At 52.2% G+C, this 14800-nt stretch overlaps 1 protein-coding gene across 1 annotated transcript in view; it reads left to right on the forward strand.

The window, feature by feature from the left end:
• The window catches only part of ARHGEF9 (Cdc42 guanine nucleotide exchange factor 9), a 215639-nt gene that overhangs the window by 2086 nt on the left and 198753 nt on the right, over positions 1–14800 (forward strand). The gene's annotated exons all lie outside the window — the stretch shown is intronic.

Genomic DNA, 14800 nt, shown 5'->3' on the forward strand with positions numbered 1-14800 from the left:
GTTGTAGGTACGTAACAAAAAGCTTCTAGGCTTGAATGTGTGAAAGCAATACAGCCAAGACTTGATAATCTGACTTTAGACCAAAGGTTTCTCCTCTTAATTTGATGCAAACTAAATGAAGCAAATGTCTATTGATTTAAAAGGAGTTTTGGAGCTAATTTGCTGCATTCTTGGCGCATTCTGCCCCATTAACCCAAAGAAATAAGAATTTTCAAGGCTCTAACCCAGCCTGTATGTTATTGCTGCCACAGAGAGATTGGATTTCACTGCCTAATGTACTGCTCTCCATAAAATCCCCATCTGTCTTGGGATAAATAGGAGCAGATTTTCTGGCCTTGATCCGGATCAAGCCGTTAGTCCAGCACTGCCTTACTCAAGGAACTCAAATTCGAGAGCAGCAATTGAGGCTTTCTATGAAAAAGGGCTTCTGAACCAGAAATAAGGCATAAAATTCAGGATTAGCAGATTGTCTTGCCAAGATACTAAGGAACAGCCTCCTCTCAAGGAACTTGCCTGAATTTGTCCCTTCCAGGGAAGGTCCTGCCTCTCAGGGCTGAATTCTGGCTCTTAAATTGCGCCTAAACCACTGACGTTCGGGTCAGTCTACCAAGTAATTCTGTATTGCATTTTGGGGACTTTGGGGGTATTTTGTTTGTTTGTTTGTTTTTATACACATAAGAAAACGGTCGATTTTATCTATTTTTGTATAGTTTTGCATTTTATATTCACAGGGAAATTTTATGGACTGTTCTTTTACTCGTGTGCGTTGTCTTTCGAAGTGGTGTGGTTTACCGTTCCGATGGAGAAAAGGCAATTATTTTGCTGCTGCTGCCACTGCCCGTGCAATGCAAGGGAACCACCTCGCTCCTCCTGCCCTCCTCTGACCTGTGCTGTTCCCTCCTATCCCCAGGGCCAGCTCTGAAGCCCAGCACCTGGCCCGGTACTGATGCACCCCCTCTCTCTTTGCACACACCGCTGAGCTGTCTCTGGTTTAATTCTGCTTCGTCACACTTGTCAACTGTTATTTCTGTTTGTTTGGGTTTTTTTTTTAACTCTGTTTTAAATCTGAATTCGTGGACTTTGGTGATTTCTCCCTAATGGTAGCTTCTTTACTGTGAGGGTGATGGAGCACTGGAATAGGCTGCCCAGAGAGGTTGTGGAGTCTCCTTCTCTGGAGACTTTCAAGACCCGTCTGGATATGTTCATGTGTGATCTTTCCTAGGTGTTCCTGCTGCAGCAGGGGGGTTGGACTTGATGATCTTCAGAGGACCCTTCCAACTCCTATGATTCTGTGATTCTCCCCTGAAAGTGTTATTGACCATCTTTGAAACCAGAAAATCAGTTGGGGCTTTCCCTTCTGTGTTCTTAAATTACTTTATCTAAAATTGGGGCTTTTCTTAAATCCCTGGGCAGGAGATGCTGTTGGTTGGTGTGTGGCGACGCTCTGGAGACAAATTTCTTCTCCTCTTGGTGCTCCCTGGCCAGGCTGGGAGCTTGGCTTTCACCCTGGCATGGGCAGCACCACCTGCTCCATGTCCAAGGATTGCTCTTTAAATCATCTCGGGGTCCTTATGGGATTAGTAGAGCTTTCCACCTCCTCCTCCTCTTCTGCCATGCTCGGCTGGAGCCTGGGGGGCTCCAGCCCTGCCCTGTGCTATCAGCATTGCTGGCACCAGTAAAGCATCTTCTTGAACAATACTGCCTTGAATTTTGGGATCAGAAATGCAAGGAGAGCTTTTGGTAAGCTAGAACCCAACACTACTCAACATGGCTCTTCTTGGTTTTGATTTTGTTGCCTGAATGTGCTGCTTTGTTTGCTCAACTCTGCAGGAGTTGTGCCCCTGCAGAGTTTGTGACCCTGCTTGGGGTGTAAGGGCTGGAATAACTTCTCCACAGAAAGCCACGGTGATGGATTGAGCAGACAAGAACAATGTCAAACAATGACATGCAAAAAGAACATTAAGTTGCTGAAAAGCTAAAAGATTACTACAGCCGAAAGCAAATTTTTCCCCTTCTTTCCCCCCCGCCAACGCCAGCAGAGATGGCAACTGCTGTTGAGACGTTTGGCTCTGCGTAGATCATGTCTCTTTATTTAAATAGCTCTTCACCTAATGGTGCTTTCAAAAAATGTTCTTAACTGGGTTTGCCCCCATTCCTGGCATAGGGGCAGCTCGCTCGGCAAACATTCCCAGGGCCCTCGGACCCGCACCACGTTTCACATTCCCTCTGCTCCTTCATTCTGCAGCTCCCCCCTCTCCAGCGGGGCTGCCTGCTCTTCTCACAGGTATTGAGTCATCCTAGAAGCTACACTTGGGTGAAGTGATCAATTAACAACTAGAAAAGCCTCTTGGTTCTAAAGACAAAAATTAATTAGCCCTTGTCCCAGGTTGCCCCGTGGTTCTGCTCTGCCGTCCCGCTGGGAGCAGGGCTGGGAGTGGAGGTGGCTCTTCCCAGGCCACCAACTTGTCTGAATTTTGGGTTTGTTTGGATTTTTTTTCATTTCTGGTCTCATTGCTACTAGTCCTTTAAACTTTACAATGTATTGATTGTGTTTTAAAATGAATGTTCCTTTCACTGAATTCTAATGAATAAACTTCAGATTTTTAGAGAACATCTGATTTCACTTATGGGTTTTTTTTTTTCCCCCTGGCTTATTTTATGCTCAGTTTAGTATCTTTTTCTTTTTCCCCTCCTCTGCTGTCTCTTGATTATTTACAAGTGGAGTGGCATTTTCCATGGGAGAAGGTAACAGAAGAGATGATGCTCTAGAGAGCACAGCACACTGCTGGTCTGTAACACCTGCTCCTTGGCCAAACCCCAGTGCTTTTCAATGAACCCTGCAAAATATCCATCAGTGATGGCACCAGCCCCCAGGGGCAGATTTTCCCTCTTCATTTCTCATCCTCTGCTGTCACTGGACTCGCATGGTGGCGAGGGCTGAGGTGGGTGACAGGGAGCAGAGGTGGTGTGGCTCCCAGGTAGCGAAGCCCCACTGGTGGGGTCTGTCCTTGCAAGGTGGGCAGCACGTGGCTGTGAGCAGGATTGGGCTCCCCAGGCTCCTTCCTTTTCAGCAAAATGTGTCGTAGCAAAGGAATTGCAGTGGCATCTGTGGGAGTGGGGAAACCAGTGACAGCTTCGCCTGCCCCATGTTACCCAGCTGGCCTCACCAGTAGGTTCCTTGGTATAGAAGAGAAGAGGTTGAAGAGGTGGTTTTAATTTGTGGTTTTATTGTGCAATAAGCATTTCTAAGGGAATTTATCAGCATTATTATTTAGTAGCATTAGTTTCTCAGTCTGTTAGTTTCTCTGGGCTGTGTCTCTGCTGCAGCCTTGTATTCTGCTCCCTCGGGGCTGTGGGAATACCCTTGGGCAAAGGCACATGCTTGTGGGCTCTGCTGAGACCTTCCATCTTCCCCCAGCTAACAGCTGGATTTTAGTCACCGGCCTCCTGGCAGGCTCTGGCTGCTGAGGTGCTCACAAGTGTGTAGCTGGGGTGAGGAAGCAGGTGGCCCAGTGAGGGCTGGGGATGGCAGCTGCTTTTCCCTGTGCTCCAGCAGCTCTGCAAAGGAAACCTGTCTGTGGGCACTGCTCCTGCTTCACCCTCCTCTTCCTCTTCAGCACCTGGCCTGGGGGGGTTGCATTGCTGGATTTTGGAAGAAGATGCTGGCTTGGACCTGAGCTGCCTTCAGAGCAGCTGGAATGAGGCAGCTGGGGGAGCTTGGGCTTTTGCCCTGGCCAAACACTTCTATTTGTGATGGCACCTTCTCCATTTGCTGTGTTTGCTGTGGGGTTTTGCTGCTGTGGAGGTGATGGTGGTGTCTCCATAAGGTTCCTGCAGGCACCAGGAGCACCCTTCCCACCCAGCCTGCTCTGAGCACCACTGCAGAGCTTGCCTTCCACCTGGCTGTGGCTTGGGGGCTCCTTTAGGGGTTCCTCAGGCACCTCCCAAGGTTTCAGATTGCACTGAAAGGCCCAGAAGAGTCCAGCTTCCCCTTTTCCTCTTCCTTGGGTAAAAATTGAATTTGTAAAGAACTGCAATTATCTGTTGCACCTGATGAGCTGCTACATTAATGAGTTCAGAGTGAGCCCTGGCTCAAAGCAGATGCCCTAGGGACCCTGTGTCCTTTCCAACTCCATCCATCAGAGATTCCCAGCTGTCTGTCAGGCTGGAGGGAAGAGCAAACCTCTGCTGCAGGGTTTGGGGTTTGTGAGCAAGCAGGGGTGTGTGTATTGCCTCTCCTTTTGCTGCCCCAAAGGTCCCTAGACAGGAGCATCCTCTCAAAAAATGGGGGCTTTTCCTACAATGCTCCCCTCAAAGTTCCCTCTCAGCTGCCTGTGCCTTCCCCAGTCTTGTTCCTTGGAGGCCTGTGTGCTGTAAACACATCTCTGCTGCCTGCAGTCCAGAGCAAAGAGTGTATTTCAACTAAATTAATATATTTTTCTTACTTGAAGCTTTTTTTCCCTGAGAATGATGGCAAGGTTCATGTTGGTCTCAGCTTAGGTCAGTTTTGCAAGAAATAGGAGCTGGGGGAGGAGGTGAAGGGGTGGTTGAGCTGGGAGTTTAGGCAGCTCCATCCCTGCCCTGTTTCTAATACCATCCCATGGGACCATGTGCTGATGTGACATCCCCATGGTAGGGATGGTGAGGACAAAGGCAGCAGCTGAAGCCACCTCTGACAACAAGCAGAGTGGAATCATCCCAGGGCAGAGGCCACCAGCTCAGCACTTCTCTGGGGAGAGAAGCTCCTGGTCATCCCTAATTGAATTTAAGGAGAAAAAAAACCTCCACAGGCAGGGAAAAGGGCAGAGGGCAGGCGCCCAGTGCTGCTGATTGATGAGCTCAAATTATTTTCCTTCATTTTAAAGACAGGCAGAGGTCTGGGAGGTAATCAGCTGGGAAAAATGAAATGTGGGGCTGGGTCAGGGCTGGCTCTGCCCTGTGGAGGAAGGAAATTTCATCCAGAAAGGAAAAAAAAAAAAAAAAGCAGTTGAAAGGGCTGGGCAAGAGTGAGGGTTGTGTGCCTGGTGGCACCTGATGGTTCCTGGGTCACCAGCTCAAATCTCATCTTAGTCCTCAAATTCTCCCTCTGGAACTGTGTTCCTCTCCAGCCTCTTTGCAGCTGGTTGGGCTGTTATTCTGAGCATTCTTCCTGCATCCTACATGCTTCTTGGCTTAAATACATTCCCCAAAGCACTTGGATTGCTGAAGATGGGAACTGCAGAGTGAGGAATCCAAAATGAGCCTCCAAACCCTGTGCATTTTGTTGTTTGATGGGTTTTGTTTTGTAACGAGAGGAAAAAGTGGTGTGTTTATTTTCCATTGGTGCCTCTTTTAGGTTACCCTGATTTTTGCATTTTCAGGCTTTTTTTTGAGCTCCTGTAAGTAAGCCCCCAGAAAGCCCAAAGCATCTTGAAGCAGCAGCTCCTGAGTGACCCAGTGATGTTCCACATCCCTCTGGTCCAAAGGGGAGCAGGGGGGTGGCTGTGGTGTCACCTACAGCTCAGTGGCAGCACCCATCTCCATCTGCTGCTGCTCCACCTAAGTTTTAATCTCTCTATTTATAGTATGTTGCTGAAATCCGTTTTATGCTGGAGGGATTTGGGGGGGGGAAAGAAGAAAAATGGAGCTGTTTTCTTTCTGACATGTGAACTGTCTGAAAAAGATTTGGTTTGGATGGGGGGTGATGGGTATTTTATTTTTGTTGAGTTGTATTTGCCTGTCGGAAAGGACAAGACGGGAAAGGGGAATTAAGCCAAAAGAAAAGGCTGCTGAGCAGGTGTTCCAGCTGCTTTGGGCATGGAAAATATCCCAGCAGCAGCAAGACCAGCACTGGTCCTGCTCCCCAAAATCCACCCGCTGGAGCTGGGCAGGCTTCCCCCTGGCTGGGGGGTCCCCCTGACCTGGGGCAGACACGGGGTTTGGAGCAGGCAGTGCTGGGAAGGAGCTGGAGAGAGGATGGGAGAGCTCAGCTTTTTGGTAATACTCTTCAGCAACAGCAAGGCGAATGGATGGAGGTGTCGGGGATCATCCCCTACCCTCCCTGAAACTGCCTTTTTAACCAAATTCTCGCTATTTGCAGGAACCGCATCTCTCTGGAGGGACTTTTTGGAGCAGTCCTGGTGCTGGGCTGACCTCTAAGGGGAGAGCTCAGTTACTGCAGCTCTTGGGCTGGAGCGGTGCTGAGTTGCTTCTCTGCCAAAGTCCTCCCAGGAGCCCAGCCCGGGGGCTTGGGACACTTTCTGGGGACACGTGGGGAGGAAATGCGGAGATGGAGGGAATGATTAACAAGTGATTAAGGCTGACTCTGAAAAAAAGGGACTTGAGGAAAAAAATCCTGCGAGAGGAATAGAGGGATTTCACTGCAGGCTCAGTGGGGAGATGTGGCTTGAGCGAAGGAAAAGTCACTGAGCCCGAGTCTGTCTGACACAGCCCGGGCCCCACAGATACTGTTCATGAATTCTGAGGGGGTGTTGTTTTTTCTTGTTGTTGCAGTCGGTGGAGCCTGCTGAAAATGATGTAGCTGAGGACTGAAACACTGGTTCCAGCCGCTCAGCTTCTCCCAGCCTGGTGGGGAGGATTTGTCAGTGATTTATGCTCATGTTAGATGGGACATGTTTGGACCTTTTGGGTCAGATCTTTTGTTTCTTTCCATGACTGGTGTTCCCTTGCTGTTCCATGGGTGCTGGGCAGGGATTGGGCCCAACAGGGCAGAGCAAAGGTGGTGATAGCTTGTGCTCCCTTTGTATTGTCGCCATGGGGGCTGCTGAGACCCACGAGGGCTGTGATGAGAGCTGGGCTCTCCGCAAGGCCCAACCCTCATTGTACCAAGCCCATTTAAGCCCAGCTCTGACTCCTCAGCCCTCCCTAGGCTGTCTTGAAGCATTCTAGCGTGGTCCCATCCCATCCCTGGCTGTGGAGCCCATTGATCCAGACCCTGACACATTGATTGACTTCCTAGCCTGACCATCAAGCTGCCTCCTCACCATGAACGTGCCTTGGTTGGGTTGGCCACCATCCTTTATCCTGCTCACCTTGCACAGGTACCATGGGGCTGGCACCTGGCTGGCCAGCTGGGTTGATGTCATCTCTGCTGACCTCAAATGTCCCTGAAGACCCCAAAAGGGTGTTGTGTGGCCAGTAAAGAGCTGCAGTGTTTGTAGAAGGGATGTCAAGAGGGCAGGATGCCAGAGACCCGCCAACAGATAAATAAACCAATGCTTTATAAAGCCACCCGAGGCTGGCTGCGTTTGTTCTCGTGCCAAGAGCTGGCTGAGGAAGGCTCCCTCCTCTTCCCTGCATGTCGGAAGCGCGGGCAGGTTTCCAGGCATTACTTAGCATCTCCAAAGGGTGGGTGCAGATGTGGGGAGCGAGGCAGCGCCGCTTCAGCAGCACCTGCAGAGAAGGTTTCTCCTGCTGCTGGGGTGCTGGTGGAGGGCGGGGCTCCACCGTGACCATCTGGGCTGCCTGTTGCCCCCCACGTAAAGCAGCCCGGGCAGGCTCCAGCTGGGGGCACTGCGGTTTGTGCTCTGTCTTCTCCTTAGTGAGCCCTCTTCCAGCGATGTGTGAGGGGAGCATCTGCTGCTTCCCTTTGCCTGCTCACCTCCGCGCCATGGGTGGCTTTTCCTTCGTTCAATTTTCATGTGCTTGGCTCCGCCCTGATTATTTTTTTTGTCCTCAGGAATACCCCACCCAGCACGATGGGGCTTTGTACCACCACCGCCGCCTCCTCCTGAGAACCTTGGTAGAATCCTTTCCAGCCCCCCCCAGGCCTTCCCGGGGCGATTCCTGCCTGCGTGTTGGTGCAGAGGGCTCTGCGGTGGGAAGAGTCGGAGCGTTCCCGCACCGGGCCCGGCAAGAACTCGCATGTCGGTGCCCGTGCGCGTTTCCAGCGTGTCTCAGGACCTTCCTCCTCCGCCCCGGCTGGCGGCTCCGAGCGGCCGCGCTGCTGGCTTTGATGGAGCTTTCGCTGCGTTTGATCTGAGCCGTTTGATCCCCTCTCCCGCCGCCCCGCCGCGCTCTGCCGCCTTTTTCCCCTCTGCCTTTTAGCAGCGCGGGGAAGTTCCACTCCGCGTCCGTGTTAGCGTCGTGCCAAGGATGTGCTGTTATCTCCTACAGGCTCCCGTTGCTTTTTGGATAAATTATTTATTTGCAATTATAAAATGCCTCTTGGTGTGAAACTGGGGGGGGGGGTAAGTGAAATCTGGAACTGAGCCAGACCTGGGGAGAGGGGAGTGCGTTTTGCTGCTACCGTTTCTTCCGAAACACCCCGAGAACCAGACTCAAAGAGAAAACTCCCAGGCGGGAGCCTGTAGATTATTCATGAGCATGACACCGGGGCTGCGGGCAAGGGCCGAGGTTTGAGTGCCTGGAGCAAAGCCGGGTCTTGCTGCTCCGATGCTACACCTGAAATGTCGCTCCCGGCCTGTGGCACGTTGCTTTGCTCGGGTGCCCGGGGAGGATGGCACAGCGCAGCCCCTCCTGGCTCCCACCCCTCATGGCTCAGAGTCCCCTTCGGGGATGCAGTTATTCTGTTTTGCTTTTTGCCTGTTCTGTTTTGTTCTCTGTTTTAGAAAATACCCCCAATATTGCCCCATTGGTGAGCAGGGCGGGGTCAGGCACCCGGTGTTTTATTGTGACACAGCAGCCCTTATTTAGGGCCTTTTCCTCCTCTTGAATCCTCTTAGAACACTGCCCCTCCAGGGGTGCTGATCTGCAGCAGCAACTCCAGGCATCGCCCGACCTCCCCCAGAAAGGAGCATGACCCAATTGCTGATACAATCGGGTATATGAAATGATTGTTTAAAAATATTTTTTTTAAGCAAATAATAGGGATTTTCTCAGAGGTAATTGGGTCGGCAGCTGAGCAGGAGCCTGCAGCAAACAGAGCTGGCTGAGTGCTTCTGTGGTGAGACAGGTAAATTACCACACTCTGCCAAACAAATCCCCACGTTTTGGCCCCGGAATTGATGCTTGTTTGCAACAGGACTGAGATAATTCCTGTGACTTTCCTGGTTCCATCTGCAGCTTTTCAGAGAAAACAGCAGCTGGTTTGGGGCTCCCAGGGTCTCAAGCTGGCTGGGGAGGAGGGCAGGGCCCCGGACCTGGAACGTCGTTTGACTGACGCTCCTGTGACCACCAGCTCAATTCCTGGTTTTCCAGGACAAGGACTCACAGCCCTGGAGCACTTTCCCTGCAGGATCCTTCTCTGCATAAATACTCGCTTAGCCTTTGCTGGGACGCAGCTCGGCATGTCCCCCTCCTTGCAAGCTTGGCTCCCCATGCCAGGACCTTCTCCAGCTCCTCTCCTCTGGAATCTTTTCCTGATAGGTGATCAGGAGGATGATGGTGCCATAATGATGCTGAATGACATCTCCCTGCCCCTGCCATCCCAGGCCGGCAACACTGTGCAGGTGAAACTTCACGACCCGGGGGGACACAGGGCAGATTGGATTAATAAAGTTGTTTCTTCCAGGCTTAAAATCAACTGCAGTATTCTGCCTGGGTGCTGGGGCCCTCCATGCTCCTCCACTTGTGCTCCTTCACATGTCGCTGCTGAAGCAGCAATGCAGCAAAGTGCACCAGGAGACAGGTCCTTGGATGTTATTTCTGGAGTATCTGCAGGTGAAAAGAGGCTCTGCCAGCATTCTGTTGTCCACCTCTTCTGCAGCTCCTCTGAAGTTTGGCCATTCCCTCATCCTGAGCCTGCTGGTGTGACCAAGCAGCAGCCATCCTGGTGGTGAGGACAGGCTGGCAGCTCCATTGGGTTCCAGCTCCTCCAGGCTGCTGGTGGCTTTGCCAGGGTCCCTGAGCTGCTCCGGGCAGGGTGAGGGTGAGTCAGGCAGCAGAAATCTCCCCAGGGCTGCTCCTGCCTCCTGCGTTGGCAGATCGTGCCCATCTCCAGTCAGCATGTTGGGACTGGTTCAAGCAGAGCTCCTGTTACTGGGTTAATGGTTTGACACCCCCAGGCTGGGGGTGGCCGGGCTGGGACGGGCAGGAAAGCAAAGCCATCGCTCCTCTCCACGGGGAGGGACCCGCAGGCTCCTGCCCACCTCCCCCTGCCTGCTCAGGCTCTCCCTGCTGCGTTTGGCTCCTTCTCTGCTCCTGGATCCCAGCGGCATTAGCTGTGCAGAAGGACCGTCTTTTCCTTCTCCACCAACAAAAAACAACGAGACTGCAGGGAGTTCGATGCTAAAAACGTGGTTTTCAGCATCCCAAGTTGGGGAAGCAGTGAAAACTTGGGTGTTTCCCAGATCTTTCCTCGTTGCTGTTTTCCTGCGAGGTATTTGCAGTGCAGCTGTAAGGGACGTGGGTTTTCCTGTGTGTTTAGGGATCGGATCCCACTGGCATTGTCCCCTCCCAGGGCGCCGGGAGCAGCGGCTGCCGGGGCGGGTGCTGGGAGGCTGGAGCCTGGGCTGGCCCCGCTGCTCGTCTGCGACGTGCTAATAATAACCCAGCAGCGCGGCTGCCGGGCTGGAGGAAACGAAGGAAATGAAGTTAATACGTGGAAATGTTTCCTTGTTTTCCCACTTGGTGCTCGGGGACCTGCTTGTTGCTCCCGGCCCCTCTCTTCCCTGCCCAGCCTCTGGGGCTGGATGGTAGCTCTGGGGGAGCCCTGTCTGGGGAAAAGTGTCAAAGAACAGGGATTGAACAGGGATTTTGGGGATGGCAAGAGAACAAAAGGCTGTTGAGGCTTGTCCGGGCTGCTTAGAAGGAGAAAGAGGGGTTTAGGGGCTGTTTCTTGGGGGTGAAGGGGAGAAAGGGCCCTTTGCTGTGTGGATTTTGGGGCAGTGCTGCTCCTTGGCAGTCCCATGCCAGAGCTCTGCGGTAGCTGGAGACTGGAAAGGCAGCTCTTGAGCAGAGGACAAGCTCTGCGGGGCCGGGGCACGAGGTGTGACTCAGCCTGGCCTCGGTCCCCAAGCCGGGCTCCGGCAAGTCCCTTCCTGCAGCCGCCGCGGGCCGGGCCGGCTCTGGGCAGGGGTGGGTCTCGGCTGCGCCTGCAAACCCCCCATCCTCCCCCTCCCACCTCGGCTGCGTTACTTCTGAGCAGTTCCTGCTGTTTCCCAGGTGGCCCTGTGGCCACTGCTGGCCAGGGGCTGCTGGGGATGCTTTCCTGGGGGCTCTGAACCCCAGCACAAGGCTTGAGCTCAGCAAAGAGCAGCTTCTCCTGCAGATCCCAAACGCGCCAGGGCACTCAGCACGGGCTGCTGTCAGCAGGGCCTGGAATCCTCCAGAGGCAGTGAGAGAAGTGGTGCCAGCTCCGTGGGGTGGCTCTGGGGAGCTGGGCAGCGGCTGGAGGATGTGCTAGCTCCTGGTGGTTGGTTATTGTTTGCTCCTCTGTTGGTTTCTTGTTAAGACGATCATCTAACATGTTCCTGGGTGGAGCTGAGCCTGCAGTAATGTGTGGAGCTGGTCTATGGGGGGCAGACACGGCGGCTCAAGGAGACCCACACGGTGGATGCAGGAGCAAGCACTGTAGATGAAACCTCTCCCAAGGGAGCAGCACATCAGTGGTGCTGCGAGGCAGCCAGACCTTCCCTGCCAAGACAGGCCGGTGGAGTGGACACGGCAAGAAGTAACGGCTTGCAAACCCTCCTGGGGAAGAATTTGCAAAATCTACCGGAGCCCAGTGCTCAGCTCTTGCCCTGGGGATGCCAGCCTTTCCCTCAGATTTCCCACCCTTAATTTGTTCCCAGCTGAGGTCTGGCCACCTCGGGGCTTTCGGGTGCAGGTGATGCTGTGAGAGCTCCTGCATTGGCCCAGGAACACAATCCCAGGCACCCTTTCTCCTCCCTATAAAGTTATACTTGCAGAAGAGAAATAAGCAAGGCCCAGGGCAAGAACAGGAGTCACCCCTGAATAAACCTGTCCATGTCCTGGTTGGTGAAAGGGGGCCAGGAGCACAAATGAACCCTCATTATAGTGTGAATAAGGAGTTAATGAGTGTGGTTTGGTGATGTGCTCCAGAGCAGAATCTCTGCCCCATCCTCCAGCCATTAAGACTTTGAATGGGGAAACAAAAAAGTCTCTGATCTCCTGTCTTATCTTGGGTGTGCAGCTGGAACCTGAAAGAAACCCAGCCCCTCTGGCCATAGGGTGCTCACTCCAGGGAGAGGGCATCCATCAGCATTCCTGGGGCAGGGATGAGGATTTGGGAGGTCACCACAATACCTGTGGCTCAGCTGAGCAGCATTAAGCTGCCAATTTTTGCTAGACCTGGAAAGCTAAATCAATAATCCAATTGGGCATTTTCTGGGCTTGCTTCCACCTTCATCAGTCACTGGGGGCCTGAGGTTATATTCAAAGGAAAATACTTTTACTCCTGTTACTTATTTCTCACCTGGGCTCCATCGCCTCCTATTTGAGACAAGGATAGGTCAGAAAGGGCCAGAGTTGTGTAAGGTTCTGGAGACATGGCAGGACTGTGCTGTCTTAGCAACCACTGGGATCAGCTGGTGATGGCGGGTCTGGTTTTAATTCTAGTCCACATAATAAATAAATAAATAAATCATTGTATCTTTAGGGAGAGTAGAAGTGACCCCATGTTCTCTACAGGTTGTATAACAGCTCATGGTTTACTGGTTTTCTGGCAGCATGGTCATCTCTGCAGAAGCAGCCAAGGAGGTCTGGAGCATTTGCTATACAGCAGGTAGGTGCACAGGGTGTTTCTGGTCAGTCACAAATTCAGGGGCCACTTCCAAGCTCAGAAATTTTTGGCCCACGATCAGCTTCAGGTGAAGAAAATGGAACAAATATTGTTGGGAGGGAGGGGGAAGAGGGTAAAGGAATTAGTTCATGCAATGCACCTCTGGCTAGCTGAGGTGGCTGCAGGCAGGTGCTGATGTAGCTGAGGGAAGAAAAGCCCTGGCCAAGGGGGTGTCTGATAGGATTGAAGGGCTGATACAGGGTAGAAGCTGGGGCTTGGGGGAAAAAGGGCTGGGGGCTGTGAGATGTGACCCTCGTCCTTGGTAGGGGCATGTGCAGGCACATCAGCATTGCTGCCCCTGGATTTTGTGGTGATTGTGACTTTTTCATGGATCTGAAGGTTTTCTTATGAAGCTGTGTGATTTCCTCAGACTTTGACCTTTCTTTTCTGGATAAAGGAGCTTTTAGCTGCTTCCCGCAAGCAGAACAGGAGAAGACATCATGGATAATGCTCCAAGAGCAAATAGAGAATGCAATTTGGAGATGATGTCACATGAATGCTTGGAGAATGTCTTTGGAGCAACTAGGGTGGATTTTTGGCCCTTGGGTTAACTCTCCGTTAATGGGTCAATGGCATAAAAAGTGAGGGGGCTTTTTGCTGCCTGTCCCCAAAGCCAAAGAAAGAGTTTGCAATTTGGTGCATCACAGAATCATAAAATGAGGTGGAAAAACTCTGAGTTTGTGCTTCTCCACAGAGTGATTGATATGATGTTCCCAATTACACTTAATTGTGGTTATCCTATTAATAACACCCTCTTTCTGTAGCACACACCTGCCTCTCCATGGGAAACATTACTAATATAACTTAAAACACCAATTACGTGCAATGGAAAAGCAGCAATTAAATCCACCAAGCCTTGCCTAAATAATGATTTCATCTCCCTCCGATATTAATGTTATAAAAGTCTGTTTCTTAAAAACAGTTTTTTTCTTTTGTGTGATCCCCTCTTGACCCATGCAGGAACACCTGGCCAGGAGCTGATACACAGCACCCTTAGATTTGCAGAGAGCAGCTGGGGCAGGAGAGTCCTGCCTCATGGTTAGAAGCTGATCAAAAGTTAAGTTTTCTCCAAGGATGTTTTTCAGAGGTGGAAAGAGAAAGCTGAGCTTCTACTTGAGTCCTGTTGGGGTTGGGGAAGGGGCTGGTGGAGCTTGGTGCAGGTTCCCCAGGTGTCTGCGGGTTGGCTGATGAGTAATTTGGAACACCTGCCCAAAGCCATGTGAGCTCGTTTTGCCCAGGTGGGCTTGTGGCTGTGGCAAAGGGGAGGAGGAGGGTGGACAAAGAAGTGGTCTTTCTCTCAGAGAGACAAAAGAAGCTGGAAAGAAGAAAATGGTGACTCCAGCCCATGATTGTGACTGCGGAATGGAATCTGGATGAAGTTGAGGTAGTTTTTAAATCTCCCTGTGTAGGCTGTTGGATTTTTGAGTGGAAAAGTCTTATGAGGAGCAGCTGAAGGAACTGGGGTGGTTTAGTCTGGAAAAAAGAGGCTGAGGGGGGACCTAATTCTTTCCAACTCCCTGAGAGGAGGTGGGAGCAAGGGGTTGTCAGTCTCATTTCCTAGTGAAGAGGAAATGGTCTAAAGTTGCGTTAGGGGAGGTTTATGTTGGATATTGAGAACAATTTCTTCCCAAAAGCGTTTTCAGGCCTGGCCCAGGCTGCCCAGGGCAGGGCTGGAGTCCCCATCCCTGTAGGGGTTTCAAAGCTGTGTAGATGTGGTGCTGAGGATGTGGTTTAGTGGTGGCCTTGGCAGGGCTGGGGTAATGGTTGGACTGGATGATCTTGGAGGTCTTTTCCAACCCAAACAATTCTGTAATTCTAAGCTGTGGTGCAACCTCTGGTGCCTGGGGGTCTGTCCCATCCCTGAGACAAGGTGCCTGTTTGCCACGGGCACCTGCCCTGGGGGTGCTGGCCCACCTGGGGCTGGGGGAGCCCCTGCAGAAGTGGCCTGGGGTGGCCGAGGCACCTTTGGTAGGGCAGCGCTGTGGCACCCGGGCCCGCTGACTCCGGCAGGTCCTTCAGGCCAAGGTCCGTGCCTCGGTTTCCCCCCGGCGGTGGGCGCAGCCGCGGCCGCGCTTCCTCCGATTGTTCTTACCGCGG

Source organism: Apus apus, chromosome 12 (genome assembly GCF_020740795.1).
Source record: "Apus apus isolate bApuApu2 chromosome 12, bApuApu2.pri.cur, whole genome shotgun sequence".
In the NCBI taxonomy this organism is placed as follows: domain Eukaryota; kingdom Metazoa; phylum Chordata; class Aves; order Apodiformes; family Apodidae; genus Apus; species Apus apus.